The sequence below is a fragment of the Canis lupus genome, chromosome 10 (assembly GCF_003254725.2).
Source record: "Canis lupus dingo isolate Sandy chromosome 10, ASM325472v2, whole genome shotgun sequence".
NCBI lineage: Eukaryota > Metazoa > Chordata > Mammalia > Carnivora > Canidae > Canis > Canis lupus.
The window spans coordinates 67,184,337-67,201,356 of NC_064252.1; positions in this window are offsets into that span (position 1 = coordinate 67,184,337).

Consider the following 17,020-nt stretch of genomic DNA (forward strand, 5'->3'; position numbering starts at 1 on the left):
TGGCATTTGAGTTGTTGGCTCCTAAAATGCTGAGTGTGGCCTGCTATCTAAGAGCTCGAGTTTGTTTATTTGCTGAGAAGAGGATGCTTGTCTCTCAGTACACCTCGTTTTCAGATGAAAGCAAAATTGAATGGGGAACAGTTGTTTGGAGTATCTTACGGGTGTTGTCTAATGGAAATCAAGGAACTCCACCGTTTCTTGTGTGTCCTTAATGACCTGGGAGCCCCTTTACTCTCCTCCGTTTCTGCCCACTTCAACAAATACATATAAAGCAGTTGGTGTGTGCTCAACAATGTGAGGAAGCTACAGAGATGATCGATTGGTGCCTGCCCTCAAGAAACATATCACTTAGAGGAGAATAAGACCTGGGGGGACATGACTTCAATATGAGAGAGTGAGATAAACTCTAGAATGGAAGAGCAAACAGGCACCTGGATCTACAGGGAGGATCAATGAATTCTGACCTGGAGGATTTATGTGGGATTTTACAGACCAAGTATTATTTAATCAAGCCAGAAGGTTGGTGGACTTTTTCTTATTGCAGCAAAATATACACAACATGAAATTTACCAATTTGAACCATTTTTAAGTGTACGAGTCAATGGCATGAAGTACATTCACGGTGTTGTGTGACCATTACCCCATCCACTGGATAGACTCTTGATGGGTAAAGAAAGCAAGTGTCACCACCAGGTTCAACCACCCACATGCATTCATAGGGCATAATAATTAATTTATTTATCTGTTACCTCAATTCAAAGAGGATTTGAGATGTCTTATAAAAGCATATGTATACAATGGAATATTCCTCAGCTATTAGAAATGACAAATACCCACCATTTGCTTTGATGTGGATGGAACTGGAGGGTGTTATGCTGAGGGAAATAAGTCAATCAGAGAAGGACAAACATTATATGGTCTCATTCATTTGGGGAATATAAAAAATAGTGAAAGGGAATAAAGGGGAAAGGAGAAAACATGAGTGGGAAATATCAGAAAGGGAGACAGAACATGAGAGACTCCTAACTCTGGGAAATGAACAAGGGGTGGTAGAAAGGGAGGTGGGCGTGGGGTGGGGGTGACTGGGTGATGGGCACTGAGGGGGACACTTGATGGGATGGGCACTGGGTGTTATTCTATATGTTGGCAAATTGAACACCAATACAAAATAAATTTTTAAAAAAGCACAGAGTATATAATAAATCCAATTTGTAAAGTTCTATGGAGAACTACAGCAAGAAAATGAACGTGATGCTGGAAGATGGATTTATCACAGAAATTTTTCTATAAATTGAAGACAAATTTGAGTCCAAGCTCTATGGCTGTAAAAGCAAAATGAAAGTAGGATTTTTTTTTAAAGTTTTTAGTGTAAAGTTGTTACTGTAGAAATTTTTTCCATAATTACTTTTGATCCCCTCAAATATTTGTTGCACCCTATTTCTTTACAAATTGGGTGCTTCTGATTCTTTTTTTTTTAAAGTTGACTGTGGATTAGATATATTTATATATTTAGCAATATATACTATACACACACATACTATATATATGTACTATTTCTTCTTGGAGGTATTTTAGAACTCAGCACCTGTATGATTTATGTATTTTAAAAGGCCATTTTCATGGATTTTATTTAAAATTATGTATTTTTTTTAATTTTTATTTATTTATGATAGTCACATAGAGATAGAGAGAGGTAGAGACATAGGTAGAGGGAGAAGCAGGCTCCATGCACCGGGAGCCTGATGTGGGATTCGATCCCGGGACTCCAGGATCGCGCCCTGGGCCAAAGGCAGGCGCTAAACCGCTGCGCCACCCAGGGATCCCTAAAATTATGTATTTTGTAATTTTCTCAGTCACACAAATAAAATGATCATAGTAATACTTAATAAATGCTTGCTAGGGGCCAGGCACTGGGCCGAGTGTTCTGTGTGTACTACCCATTTTATCCTCACAACATCTCTGCAATATATACTGTTTTGCTGTCTCTTCTTTACAAAACGAGGCATACAGAAAGGAAGTAACTAACACAGAAAATGAAGTCTTGGCTCATTGCTGCATCTGCAGGGCACAGAGAGCACACCTTCCTGGTAGGGGGAGGGCAGGGTGGCACAATGGAGGTGACCTTCTCTGTTCTTTCTACTTCCTGAAGAAGTCGGAATGAACACACAACACTGTGGGTGACTACATGGCATGATAGTAAAAAGTGTTGTGCGGGATCAAGGATTTTTGGTTAGAAAGCAGAATCTGAGGGTCACAAGCAAAGGCCCCAGGTAACAGGTAGTAGGGATTAGATGCTAAGGGTCTAAGGGTGAGGTAGAGGCAGAGGTCAAGGGGACCCTCTGGTTTCTGGCTTATGTTAACCGCATGGGCGGCGAGTCACCGAGACAGTAATAATAACAATATTCTAGAGCAGAAGTTGGCAGACTTTTTCCACAAAGGGCCAGACAGTAAATAGTTTAGATTTTGTGGGCCACATGGTCTCTGTCACAACTACTTACTGTGCTGTCGTGTGAAGGCGGCCGTGGACAGTGCGCTAGCGAATGAGGGTGGCTGTGTGCCAGAAAACTCCGGAGAACAACTCACCGGCCCTTTGTGAGGAATCAAGGCTGTATTCACCTGCCTTTCTGAAGCCTCCCATAGGCCTCCGGAGCCCTTTCAGCTTTGAATCTAGATTTACGTGGGGCCTATAGGCCTCAAAGGTCACTGAGTTACCAACAGGAGACACCAGCATGAAGCCACATGTTCCGCTGTCATAGGTTCTGCTTCTATAACATGGATTTGTCTGTCTGCGTGGATATGGTGACAAATTATTGGAAACATTTTGCATTACCTTTGTCACAGTGTATTCACTACTCCCGAATGTGTTGTTTACTCATTCATTCATTCAGCGGATATTATACCAGGAATGGCGCTAGACCCTCGTGATAGAAGAACACACAAAAGCTTGCATGAGCCCTTCCCTCAGGTAGGAAAGGAGGCCAAAATCACCCAAATGCATTTTGCATCATTTTGCATCATTACGGTCATACAAAATACAAAATACAATACATTTTGCATCATTATGATCGTAGCGAGAACTATGAAAGAGAGGTGCCGCAAACGTTCAAAGTCCAGGAGAGGGATATTTGATCACATGTGTGGAGGTCGAGGAAGAAGTCCCCTAAATAAAGGATAATTAATCAAACAGTGGAAAGACAGGAAGGTTTTAATAAGACCAAAACAATTGAAGGTGGAGTTAGCTTTGCAGGCTGAGTAGCCAGCTTGTGCAAACGCCCTGCGGTAGGAGGGACTGTCCTATTCAAGGGGCTGGAAAAAGCAAGAGTAGTAAGACCGTAGAGGACAGGTGGGGTTGGAAAGCCCAGACAAGGGTCATGTTAAAGTTCTGATCAGCATCTGGACACACTCCCTCAGAGTGCTCATTTAAAAAACAAAACAAAGTTACATGGTGTTTAAGGAGAGGAGCAATAGGATTCAACTTCCATTTTGGAAATCCCGCTTGACTGCAGTAGGGAGCGTGGGCTGGATATAAATAAGAATGAATGTGAGACCAATCGGGGGCGTGGCAGTGATCATGGTGAAGGAGGGGAGAAATGAGTAGATGGAAGAGTTTCTCAGGAGGATGAGTCAGGAGTGTTGGTGGTGGGCTGGGTGAAGGAGTGAGCTCGTGGGGACATAAAGGATGCCCCCGGTTCCCTGGACATGGAAGCCTGGTGGCTCACGCACTGAATGAGGGGCGCTCTCCGGTATCTTTCCTGGAATTGTGCTTTGTGTGATTCACTTTATGCATTTTGACCTTGACATGCCTTTGAGACACCAAGAGAAGCTGTCAGGTGGCATTTGCAGGTGTTGCCTGTTTAAAGGAATGATCTAGAGTGAAAATTGGTGAGGGATGCCTGGTAGCTGGAATCAGCAAAGTGTATCTATCCATTCGTGATACATTCGTCAGTTTTGTCATTTGTGAAAGTGTGTGTGGGGGGGGGGGAAGGGGGAGGGGGATATTCCTAATAACCCGATAAGGGCAAGTTAGTAATTGATTACACCAAATCGATGGGGACGGGAACAAAAACTTTCTCCATCGCAGATTTCCTAATGAATATAGTGTGAAAAAAAAACATATTTTTAAGTTCGGGAATGAAATCATCTATTTTTAGTTAAGTGGCCCTAAATGTATCCTAACTCATACTTGATATTCAGGAAAAAGCATTAGCATTCACCCCGAGCAGGCCGCCAGTCCTTCGGGGTGCTGAGGCCGGGATCTGGGGTGAGGGTTCTGAAGCCCGCCCCGTTGCACGGAAGGGGCTCGTTGCTTGTTTGTTTATCGTGCATCTTCCCCACTTTATGCCTCCTCTTTGCCTGAAGCTACCATCAGGCATGAGGCTTGCAGTTGCTATTTTCTGGTGAAGGATGTAAAAATAAATGCGAGCTAAATGCACATTTGTGAGATGTTTAGAAGGGAGGTGCTGCAACTCTGCATCTGATTTTGCTTTATTCCTTCCTTGCTTTCCCTCCCCGCGACTTTTGTCTTGAAGCCTCCGCTGCAGCCATGGGGAGGGAGCTCTGCTTTGTGCAACTTTAAAACCGGAGTCAACTGGACACACACACACACACACACACACACACACACACACACTGCGACTTGGGGGCACAGCTCTATTTCCAATCTTTCCAAGCATTGTGATCTCTGATTAAGCCACTTGATCACTTGATTCCATCATAAATTGCAAACAAAAGTTGGTTTCATTATCCCCTGCAGTCCTATATCTCAAGACGAGACATTTAGACCAAACTCCCGCATCAGTGTCCCAGTAGCATAAGGGTGCTGGGGTGGGGGTGGCCCACAGTCTTAGACGGTGCCTGAGAGATGCAGGGACCTAGCAAGCACTCGAATGTATTATGTATTATTTTTGTTGTTGTTATTTTCTTTGAAATTTATTGTTTCCACATTAAAAGATTTTTTTGAGGGGAAGTATTTTCTTTTTCTCTCTCTTTTTTTTTTTTTTTTTTTTAAAGATTTATTTATTTATTCATTCAGAGAGGCAGAGACACAGGCAGAGGGAGAAGCAGGCTCCATGCAGGGAGCCCGATGTGGGACTCGATCCAGGGTCTCCAGGATCACACCCCGGGCTGCAGGCGGGGCTAAACCGCTGCGCCACCGGGGCTGCCCCTTTTTTTCTCTTTTAACCACATGATGATCCTATACAGCTGCCCAGAGTAGGACACCATCAGTCATGAACATGCCATACGAATTCTGAATAAATAAAAGCTACAAAGCCTAAGTTATATACAAATATCTTAGGCAATAATGTTTACAAATCTATGTACAATAAAACAAATGTAAACAGTAAATGCAGCATGAGAGTAATCGAAGGACACACAGAAACAACCATGTATGGCCGGTCTGCTTCCCAGGAGCCAGTGCCGCCAGCCCCTGACTCAGGCCACTCGACCCTTCCTAACACAACTGGACAGGCCCTCCGAAGGCAAAACAAAATGCTCTGAAAAATGTCACTTAACTGAAGGACCAGAAAGCTGGCGAGGAGGTGGCCCCTGCACCCCGTGTGGAGGCACGTGGAGGAGGAGGCCCAGCGCTGTGTGTGCCCTGGCCCCAGCGGCTCCTGCTACCTGGGGTCCAGATGGGCATCTCGTTGCTCTGGGAGGCAAGTCTATGGAATGATAACTGCTAAAGTAAAATTAGAGGGTGCAGAAAAGGGGGATCCCTGGATGGCTCAGCGGTTTAGCGCTTGCCTTTGGCCCAGGGCACGATCCTGGAGTCCTGTGATCGAGTCCCGCATCAGGCTCCTGGCATGGCATCTGCTTCTCCCTCTGCCTGTGTCTCTGCCTCTCTCTCTCCCTCTCTCTCTCAATCATGAATAAATAAATAAAATCTTTAAAAAAAAATAAAAAAGAAGGTGCAGAAAATGTTCCCTAATTATGTCCATAATTATATGTATGTATAAATGTACAAATGAGTAACAAATAATCATTCCTCTCTTTTCAAAGCTCTTCTGGGTCAAGAAACTCACTTCTTTTTCTTATTTATTTATTTATTTTTTTTTATGATTCCATTTGAAGACTCGTCTCTTAATAAACTGTGTTTGTAGGAACTTTGAGTCTTTCAAAGTGCTCCTGGAATCCCCAAAGACGAGGGCAGCCCACCTCTCACCGTGGAGCACCAGTCTTCCCTTTTTCAGAGATAGCGGAGGTAACGTCTGGGACCGTCTGGGCCACCGTGTCCCAGAGCCCTTGGTTCAGAGCATCCGTGCAGCCACTCATTCCTCTTCACAAACAGAAAGCCTCACCTTATCCAGGAAGCGTGCTCAACTCTTCCCCCGGGGGAGTCAGGGGTCCCTCCTGCTGAGTGGGAACACCCCAGTGGATGTAGTAAGGTTGTTCTTGGTGCAGCCGTGCAGCAGTCCTCAAAGAGCCGGGAGCTGATGAGAGGTGCCGTGCTGGAGGTGCCCACCGAGGGCTCCGGGTGCCAGGAGAAGGAGAAGGCAAAGACAGATTCCCCAGGGACGTAGGGACCAGGAGGGAACTTAAACCCACACCGAATTTCTCAGTGTAGGCATCTTAAATCAGAGATAATAATGGTGCCTAACCCGTAGGGCTCTTTGTGAGATTTAATTACGTATACCATATCAATATGTGTTCTAATTACATAATACATATGATATTATGTATATTATATATTTAATTGTATACATATCATTAATAATATGTATACGTGAGATAAATATGTACGCCTTTGGAAATATTTGTCAAAGAGTCTATGCTAATACCTACTTGTGGTTGTTAATGCTCTCGTTAGTAAATTACTTTTTCATCGTCTTTGTCATTTTTCTGTCCACACGGATATCTTTCTCTTAATAGTCTGTACAATATCATTTTACTTATTTGTGTTTTCTTATTGTTAATCATATGTAACCCAGAAAATAGAAAAAAGATATATGAAAAGAGAACATTGAAATGACCTATTCTTTGGACATGTGGAAGAATTTATCCATAAAACCAAATGGGTATATTTTGAGGATAATTATTTGATAACTTTTGATTTACTATCAAGTACTCGGTTTTTTTCTAATTCATTAATTTTTATTCTTCCTATAATTGCTCTCTTATGTTTTTTAGGTGTACTTTATTGTACTCCGTTTTTATTTTATCGGGTTTAATGACTTGTTCATGTATCTTATTCTTTGACTTTATTTAATGAGAGTATTCAAGATAATAAATTTGTATCTGAGTAAGTTTTGGTCACAGTCCTTGAGCTTTGTGTTACAATATCCTCATTATAATTGCTTTTAAATTTAATATTCTGTAACTGCAATTCTGATTTCTCTTTTTTTATCCAATACTTATTTTAGCAAGTGTTTATACATTTCAATTGGTCAAAGGTTTAGTTGTACTTTTGTTATTAATTGCTAGTTTTGTGGCATTATGGTGATAGAATGTAAACAAAACAGTTTCTGCCTTTTTAGAATTTATCAAAATTTTACTATAATCCATACCAATGAGTTTCATTGTGATCAGTAACTGATTAATTTCTGTCCATTTTGTTAGTGCTTGAAAACTATATTCTGTTTCATAAGATATACCTATATCAATTAATACTTTTAAACTCTAATACCAAATCTTCTATATCTCTAATGCTAGCTACTCTCCTGTTCACAACAAAGAGATTTGTTGAAATCTTCCTAACATATCTTATTTACTTATCAATGCTTATTATTGATGATATTTTTGGAATTCTACATATTTATAATAGATTTCTCTCCATAGATAAAATACCTCCTCTTTGTTCTATTTGACAGTTTTTTGACAGTATTTGACAGTTACTTGACAGTATTTCCATGAGAATATATATATATATATATTTATATGTGTATGTTTTGTGTATTTGTGTATGTGTATGTTTTATTTCTCTTTTTTGATGCTTTAAAAAATACAATTTGACCATTTTATTTACAAGTTTTCCTAATAGTATTGGCTTTGGCATTTCTTTTATGTTCAGAATGAAGTTGAATTTCATCTTTTGATTCATTTGAAGAATTTAAAACTTAGGACATATTAATTTACATTTATTTTTTGACATGTTTGGTCTTTTTATTTATCCCTTTGATCTGTATTTCCCATAATTTTAATTTTTTTCTAATGGTTTTATAAGTCTTGTTTTTTTTATTTTACTAGTAGTTATCCTTAACTTCTTATTTAATTTATTATCAAAACAACAAATTTATTTACAATAAGAAAAAATCTATAGGCTTCCATTTACGAAGATAAAGAATGTACTAGAATCTTAATCCTTACAATGCCTTCTTTTTTTCATATTCCAATATTTGTTGTGATATTTGGACTCGGATCTAGCCAATTATTATCAAATACTTTTCTGTAATATCTATCTTACATTTCAAAAATAATTTAGAACATTTAAGTTAACTTTTTTGAACATATATACAACTTACACAAATTAGACAATGTGTGTTTGAATAGACTTGGTATTCTACACAAGTCCTTGTACGATACTCCTTAGCCTTTTTTTTTTTAAGTTCTTTATTTTAATCCAAATTTCTGTTGGTTGGGATACTTTAGATTTGTTTTTTATTTTGCAGAAAGGTATATTAATGTAATGCTTTCTGGACACTTGTTATCTGAAAAGTAGCATGGCTATGACAGGTGTATTGAATCATCTAAGTTTTTTTCTTCTAGAATTCAGTATTCTTGTGAGGCTGGAGCTCAATAGGACTTTTGTTTCTCTGTGATAGTAGTAATAACAATAATTTTAATATGTATTAAGAAATCCATATACATATATTTTTATATAGAGATGCTATCATTTCATCCTGCGAACATATCTATAACTTGATTGTTATTCTCAGTGTATTATTGATGGAAAATGAGACTGAGCAAGGTTGGTGACAGAGTGATGTTTCTGATACCAAACCCTGAGCTCTTGACCCCTATTTTTATCTTCTTTTATTTTGATACCTGTAAATATATAGGATTTTTTTATTTCTGAAATGAAAGAAAAAATCCACATCGTGTTTAGATGTTTATTTGTTCATTATTTTTTACTGTTACATGGTTTGCCTTTCTCATCTGAAATCTTGGCCTTTTCCAGCTTAGAAAAGTGTTCCATTACAGCTTGATTATTACTCCTGTTCATTTGTCTTAGTTTCTTCTTAAGAAGTAGCAACTAACCCCTTTGCTCTGAATCTTGGGGGCGTATCCCTGTTTTATCATACATGTCATTGATCAGGTTTTTTTGTGGTATGGATCTTGCTGATTGGGGAGCTTCACTTCCACAGAATTAATGACAGGGAACAAGAGTCTCCTAATGTCCAGGAAAGATTGATTTGTTGGGAAAAAATGTTCAACCTTTCTGTGGTCACTGTGGAAGTACTTGACCACTCTGAGCCTTGGTAACTTCATTTCAAAACAGGAAGAATAATTGCCACACAAAGATACAGAGAAATAAGATGTGAGAGTGTGCTGCAGAAATTGAAAAGTACATTGTAAATAATCAAGATTTTAAAGATTATTTTTAGTGCTATATCTGGGACAGTGATTCAACACATTGCTGAAGACAAACTAGCCTAAAAAAAATAGTCCAGAACTGTCATTTTACAAATGAGAAAATATGGGTCCAAGAATTTAAGTGACTTGCTCACGGTGTCCCGATTAGTAGTAGATCTGAAGCTATACTGTGCAAGTCTCCAGCAAAGAGATTTGCATTGTTTTTATTTGTGCTTGAGACACTTTTTTTTCAACCAGGAAAAAATGCGGTAAAAGCTAGGTCATTGGCTATAAAGGCCCTTCAAGTCTTTGCCATGACATTTTTCATATGCAGATGTCTCAGGGAGTTAATTTGGGGTGTAGGCAGTGAGCCAGCTTGGCCAAATACTACGGGGCCTTTCCCTTGGTTACTGTTTGGTGATTTTAAAAATGGTTCTCCCTGCTGCGTGATAAGAATGGCTTCCCCAGGGAAAGTGTAGTCTGCATAGCTAAGCTGTCCCCTAACTTTTTCCTGAGATACTGCTTTTAAAGCAAAACTGGATAGAAAGAAACTAAAATAGCAAAGCTCTACTTCATTAAAGCAATAATCGCACAACATAATTTTAGTAATATTCTAAAATTGCTCAAATATTAAACTAGCATTATGTGAAGAGATTCATATCCAACACAAGTGAAGGGTAGTAAACTAGAGCAAGCCTCCCATTAAAAAAAAAAAAAAATCTCTCCTTCTTGACAAAACCCCCAGATGTGCACCAAGTGATCAGTGTTTCCATTAAAAGTTCAAAAGATGGAATCCAGATGTTTCTCTCAGCGCTGTGCCCTTTGACCTCTGATGCATTTACTTGCTCTTGGAGGTTTTGGTCACATGACTCCCTGAACTTTATGCTCTACCTAAATAGCTCTGAAATTTACTCTATGATAATGGAGCATAGAGTTGTTTGGGTTGGGGATCAGTTTCATGTGTATGAAGTGCTGCTGAAACTTTAAAGTTTTCCCTTTTCCTCTTAGTTCTTTTCGAAAAAATGTCTGTGTTTAAGTCACGTTATCACTATTCTAGCTGGAATTTTAAGTGCTAAACATTTTAAGTGCCAAATGTTTAACCCATATTGGTAATAGAGGGTTGAAACGGATAAAGGTACTAATAGAGTATAAATTATCTAAATATTGAAAATAGAGCATTAATAGACATCATTGTAATGAGATGGACAAAATGTTCTAAGAAACAAATTGCTTTAAAACATATTTCTTGGCTTTCAATAACCAATCAAAAAACCATCTACACTCACACAACATAGCTACAAAAATTGCTTTGAGGAAGCTATCGAGGCTTCTATCCTGGACACAAATGTTAGCTCTTAGCCATTGTATGACAACAGAATCTTTGGGGAATTTAAAACAAAAGTGTGCAGAAAGATACACATCTGTTGTGGTAAGGATTAAATGTGGAAAATCAGTTGTGGTATATAATGATAAGTGAAGACTGTTCATGTGAGTCTTTTGTTTTTTTCTATAGTTCTATGGGTGGTTCTCCAAATGAGTACAAATAGTATTTATAAATTTAAATTCCTGCAATGGAAAACAATAGCAAAACCATGTCCATTTTTAACATTTTCGAAAGTCCTTAAAAATGCCATTTTTCCACCATAAATCTGTGGTAGTTGCATGTTGGGTTGCTTTCTGAAAGGAATGTTGAGTGTGGGGCGGCAGCCTGCTGTGGTCAGGTTTGGTGGGGAGAAAGTATTGCTAATGGAGACCCAAAGGATTCTTACAGTTTCTAGCCAGTGTTGCTTTTGACAAAACCATAATGGTATAGTCGAGAAAGATCAAGGGAGAGAAAAAAATTCTCTGACACTAAAAGGATTTTCCAGGAATTACACTTGGCAGTTTTCATTCTTCACTTTAATATTTTGTTTCTGGAAAGGCCTATTCTGGAAAAAGATAGATGTTGGGTTATCTATATAAGGAAGATCCCACCAGGGAAAAAGTCTAAACATTACTCCTCCTCTCAGAATGCAAAATTAGCCACTAGATCTTCTGATAACAGTTCTCTGGGATGGGGGGCAATTGGTACCCTGGTTTCTCTACCCACTGGGAGGCTAATTAATCCAAAGAATAGGAAAACTGATCTCCTATTTGTTTCCAAGAGCTAGGAAGGTGACTTTGTCACTTTAAGTGTGAATTATTTCCCTATATTTCCTATCACTCCAGTTCTAGATGATGAACAGAAATTCCGAAATAAAAAATGTTTACTTATAGTTTTTACAGCCAAGTAACATTTTTCCTTTCTATGTAAGAATTAGCTAGGATATTTCCAGCAGATTCACTCATATTTCATTTCATATGGCCCTGTGGCTTGGGTTTGTTTCAATGGGATTTACTAATAAAGACAGGGAGTAATATACCAAGGTTGACAATTGGCAAATAAATCAATTTGAAATAACAGCATTTCTATAGCCAGTGTTCTACTAGACAGGCAGTAAAATGGGGGCAATTGTTTGGGCAATCTGGGTAAAAGTAAGATTCTATTTGTTGGAGGATGGGAATCAAATCGATATACGTAACTGGCTACCTATTTTATTCATTCATTTATTTAACAAATATTTATTAAATGTCAAAGGATAAATTAGATCTCTTCTCTTACAAAGCGTATGATGGAGTCAGAATTACTAGATACATTTAGAAGACATCACCTCTAAGGGCTCATTATTACTTGGATTAGGCAGGCTGACTATGGGGTCAAGCCTAACTGTACTATAGAATTGCTAAACTCCTGTCCTTTGGGTTATTTCTATTTTGGCAACATTTGAATGGAATTATATAACTGACACTTCAGAAAAGCAGAAATTATTTGAAAATGACTCAAACATACTTAAATAGACTTATCCATAAGTTTACTAATAATTAGACAGTTACAGTTTCACTTTGTAATTTTATAACTTAGTATAGGACTCCCAGTCTGGACACTAAGTCCCCTTCCTGAAGGGCTTGTACATTTTCTCAGGAGCCATTTGTGGCTTGGTCAGTGCTTTGGTTCTTATTCGTACGTATTCTTTCCCGTCTTCTATCATACCCTGACTTAGCTTCTTAGACCCTACCGTCCTCATTAGGAAAGATATCTTTGTTAACATCCTGCCACTGGTAGAGCAACTGGCATATAGAAATGGAATGGCAGTTTCTCTTAAATTTTATTTCCGTTACTCTGCCCTGGAGAAAAATTTAGTCCACCTGCAACAATACTGGTCACCCTCTAATAATAAAGACTCCTTGGGTCACTTCAAGTCATTGAGTCAAGAGAGTCAAGTCACAAAGTAACTAAAAGATGGAATTCCATCCAAACTCTAAAGCTTGACTTAGCTTTATTTTTTTTAAGATTTTATTTATTTATTTATTTATTTATTTATTTATTTATTTATGAGAAAATATGAGCACAAGTGGTGAGGGGAGGAGCAGAGGGAGGAGCAGGCTCCCCACTGAGCAGTGAATCCAACCTGGGACTCAATCCCAGGACCCTGAGATCATGACTTGAGCTGAAGGCAGACAGTTAATGGACTGAGCCACCAAAGCGCCTCTTGACTTAGCTTTAAACTGCTTTTCAACTCTCCTTCCACTTGCCTGAGACTGAAAGTCTGCAAAGGAAAGAGAGTGTGGGGCAGTTTGTCTCTCTGCTCTGTCCTGCCCCATCTCACCTCCTCCTCCCACTCTCCAACTGTGGTTTTTCTCTCCATGCACGGGTTGAAGTTTGGGGTGACAGAGAATGAGGAGAGATAAGGGGATAGGACAGATGTCACTCAATTGGGAAGTATTATGCCCTCTGGACCTCGAAAACTGTTAAACTGACTCTTTCCCTTGTGGGCACTTCCTTGCCCTAAAGCTAACCCTCCCTCCCGTGCATCCCTTATATGATCCATGGGAAACACCCTCACATCTTGTCCTGCCAACTCAGGGTGTGTGGGCTACTCTCTTCCCTTTTACCATCAAAACAGCCTTCTTTGGCATTCTAGGTTCCTGAGGCTGGAGAGACCCCAGTTCCCTAGTTCACAAGAACTAAGCACTAGTCAGGGGACACAGGCCAAGCTCAGTGTCCTACACATATCCCTCCTGTTCCCCCATCATTTGGTTTGTATGAAGAGGAGTATCCCAGTCCCCTCATGCATGGAAAGAGAAAAAGAAATAACAACCTAGGAAACTCCTTTAAAAACAAAAGTCCTCCCTACCCCTTTCTCACAAAAATTCCCTTTTTGTCAAAGCCTCAAAGTTCTAGAGCAGTTATTGAGATCATTCTCTTTATAAATCTGTACATGAGTTGGGGTCTATCTCTTACTTTTCTGGCTAATCTTTTCTGTCTTATCTAATATGTGTTTCCGTGAAGATCAAGGCAAGGAGAGTCCAGTCTAGCTTCCTTTCCAGTCGTATTCAGGTTATGGGAAATGAGTGATTAAAGTTTGCTGATACAAAAGGGAAGATGTTCTTCTTAAATAACATGTCTCTGCTATCAGTCTGGTCCTGTCTTTATACATAGCACCCCTTGAAAGTTATATTCCATGATACGTTTAGTTTATTTCTCTATCTAGAGTAGGAAGAGACTATTTATTGAACTGTTGGAACAATGGCGCTTGAGAGGATATGGCTTCTAGGCATGACCTGTAAGCTCTCTGCTGCCTTAGCTGACCCAGATTGTCTCTCTCCAATATGTTCTGTGGCCACCTCAGAATGTCCCTTGGATTCAGCAGATTAATTGCCAATGAACGGCCCAAACCCAACAAATGTCAGAAGAGGGAAAAAGAATGAAGTCTAGGCTGAAGTGGCCATGGAAAGCTTTGCTCAGATGGGGCCACCTTTTTAAATCACGTTTATAGCTCCAGGTGATGAGTTTCCAACAGTTAACAACTCTCCGGGAAGGTCTTAAGCTAGTGCCCAACCATATCCATGAAACCAAGACATTAATGATTGGCTCTAGAATCAATGAACATTTAAGGCCTAAAATAAGCCCAGTGCTTAGATTTTTAAGTGGAAAAACATAATGGTGTGGATTTCAAATTTTACACCCCCCCCGGTGACCTGCAGGATCGCAAAGACTGACCAGTGCAGTTCACAAATACTTGTTCAATGGGTGTTGATGGTTACAAAAGATTGAATCACGCGCCGATTTTATAAATTTATAAACTATTTTAACACTTCACAGTTACTTTTGTTAAGGCTAGCAATGGACACATCAGGCCTCTCTGTCTTTCCCACAAGAAGCCGTGTAAATTAATTGGTCCCAGCTTGCACCGCTGTTGTCGAATCAACACAGTCTGGCCGCCTTCTGTGAAATGCCAGCTAACGGATCAAAGCCTCTGGAGAATGACCCCTATTTTCCCCCAAATATGTGTGGTTTTCTGGAAATCCATATCTCCTGCCTCTTTAACTGTCTGTGGGTAATTGCAAGAAGACAGTTCCCATCATTTTTCCCTGAGCCCCTCTCGTTCCTAATTTGCAGCCCAACAAACCACCTGAGTACTCACACCCATAAACTGTTGTGTTTAGTGAGTCATCCGAGTTTCTGCCCAGTCACGTGTGCTCTAACTCTTGCTGACCCACCTCGGCTTCCAGTCGCATCTGAAGGGGGGCAGGATTGGTACTTTGGTGCCGGGCTCAACATTCCTCACCATGGTTGGTCCACTTGGAGACCATGCATCTTAGAAGATGGGAAGATAGGGAGCGCAGCTCAGACAGCTCAGCTGTGTGCTCTCAGAATTGATATTATTTAAAAATTAGATTAATATTTTATTGTGGTAAATATATAAAACATAGTGTTCATCATTACAACTGTAAGCGTGCAGTTCAGTGGCATTCAGTATGTTTACAATGTTGGAGAACCATCACCACCAGCAACACCCAAAACTTTTTCATCATCCTCCTCCAGAAACTCTCACCATCAAACAATAATTCCCTTCCCCCAAGTGAGATGAATATTATTAACAATGAGAGATACGTAAGGGCTGTAGGAGCTGATGACTGGGTCACAGCCCCCTGAGCGCTGCTTAGGAATTCCCACGGTGGACAAGGCGGGGAAGGGCGCTATAGTCCAGAAGTCCCCAGTGCTTTCTCCTGCAGTGTGTAAAGGAAGGGTTGATGGACGTGTGCCTTCAGCCTTCAAACTTCTATTTTTGGGGTTAGTTTGTCTTTTTTATTTTTTCTTTCACGTTTAGGCAGATTAAACGTGAACAAAGACCAGTGGGAGCCACCACGGTGGCCCTGACGCGGAGGAGAAAGTGGCTGTTCTCAACTACGGGATGGAAGCCTTGCTTTCAAGGAAGGCCACAAAATATTATACTTGAACAGACAGGGTTCTCCAAAAACAGACCCTGGCTAGGAGCATGGAGGCAGGATGACGAGTCAGGAGGCTCCAGGGCTGGCCTGCGCCCCTTCCTTGGTCTCTCTGGAAAGACCCCCCCCCACCCCAACAAGCACTGCTGTGCAAGGAGACCATTCATTTTCCCGGGCTGAGTAGCTCCAGGGGGACGACGAGAGCCAGTCAGCTCCATGTCCCACAGTAAATCGTCTCCAGCCGAATGATGTCTGGCTCCTTTCGGGAAGGAATGTTCTTCGCTGAGTCGCAGTTTGCCAGGGGTCAAATATGACAGAAATGAAGTGTTGCTAATAGTGATTGAAAAGGATTCCTACTGTTTGTGGCCGGTGCTGGGTAGTGGAAAGGCCCAGTCGCTGAGCCAGAGAGCAGCAGGAGCCCGTAAACTTTCCCCAAGACTTACTAAACTTTGAGTCACCTCTGCTCCCCCAGCCATTCTGTCAACCTTGTTTGGGGGGAAACTGATATTATAATTACTAATCTCAGCAAGGGCCTAATGTGCAACCTGAAGCTTTCTCGGCCCTTGGTGCAATTAGGGCGGGAAGGCAAGGCGGGCAGACAGCGGCGGGCCCCATCCCCACCCCCACGCCCCCCAGCCCCCCCAGCCTCCCCCCACCGCACCCCCGTTTGCAAATCACCCTGCTTGGGTTTCTTCCACACCCTCACATCCTCTGCAGACAGGTAACTGAGCAGTGCCCGGCTCCGGGCCTCCAGTGAGGGGAAATTATTCCTGCCTAAACTGGCTGGGAGCTATTAAAGGTTTAAATGTCACCTCAAAAGAACTCTTTGCTAACCTTTAAGTGGTGGCGTCTTGAGGGCTGTTGCAGGCAGGATTTGCCCCCTCCCGGGGAGTCTGGAGAGCTGAGAACATTTGTGTGTGTTGTTTCTCCACGCCCTCCCTTTCTTTTGCTCCTTTCAGGGAATTATCACTGTACTTTCAAAGGGGGAATTTGTGGGCACCTGCTGGACTGAGCTTCCCAGTGAAGGCTCTCTTGGCTGAGTGTATAATTTCATTTAATCCTAAATAGCCCCCTTTACCTATTGTCGACAAATTCCCTTTAATCCTAACCACCACTTAGGAGAATATTTACTATCAAAAGGAGACAAATCACTATTTAAATGTGGATTTACTCAAGTCTGAAACTATGACAGTGACATACG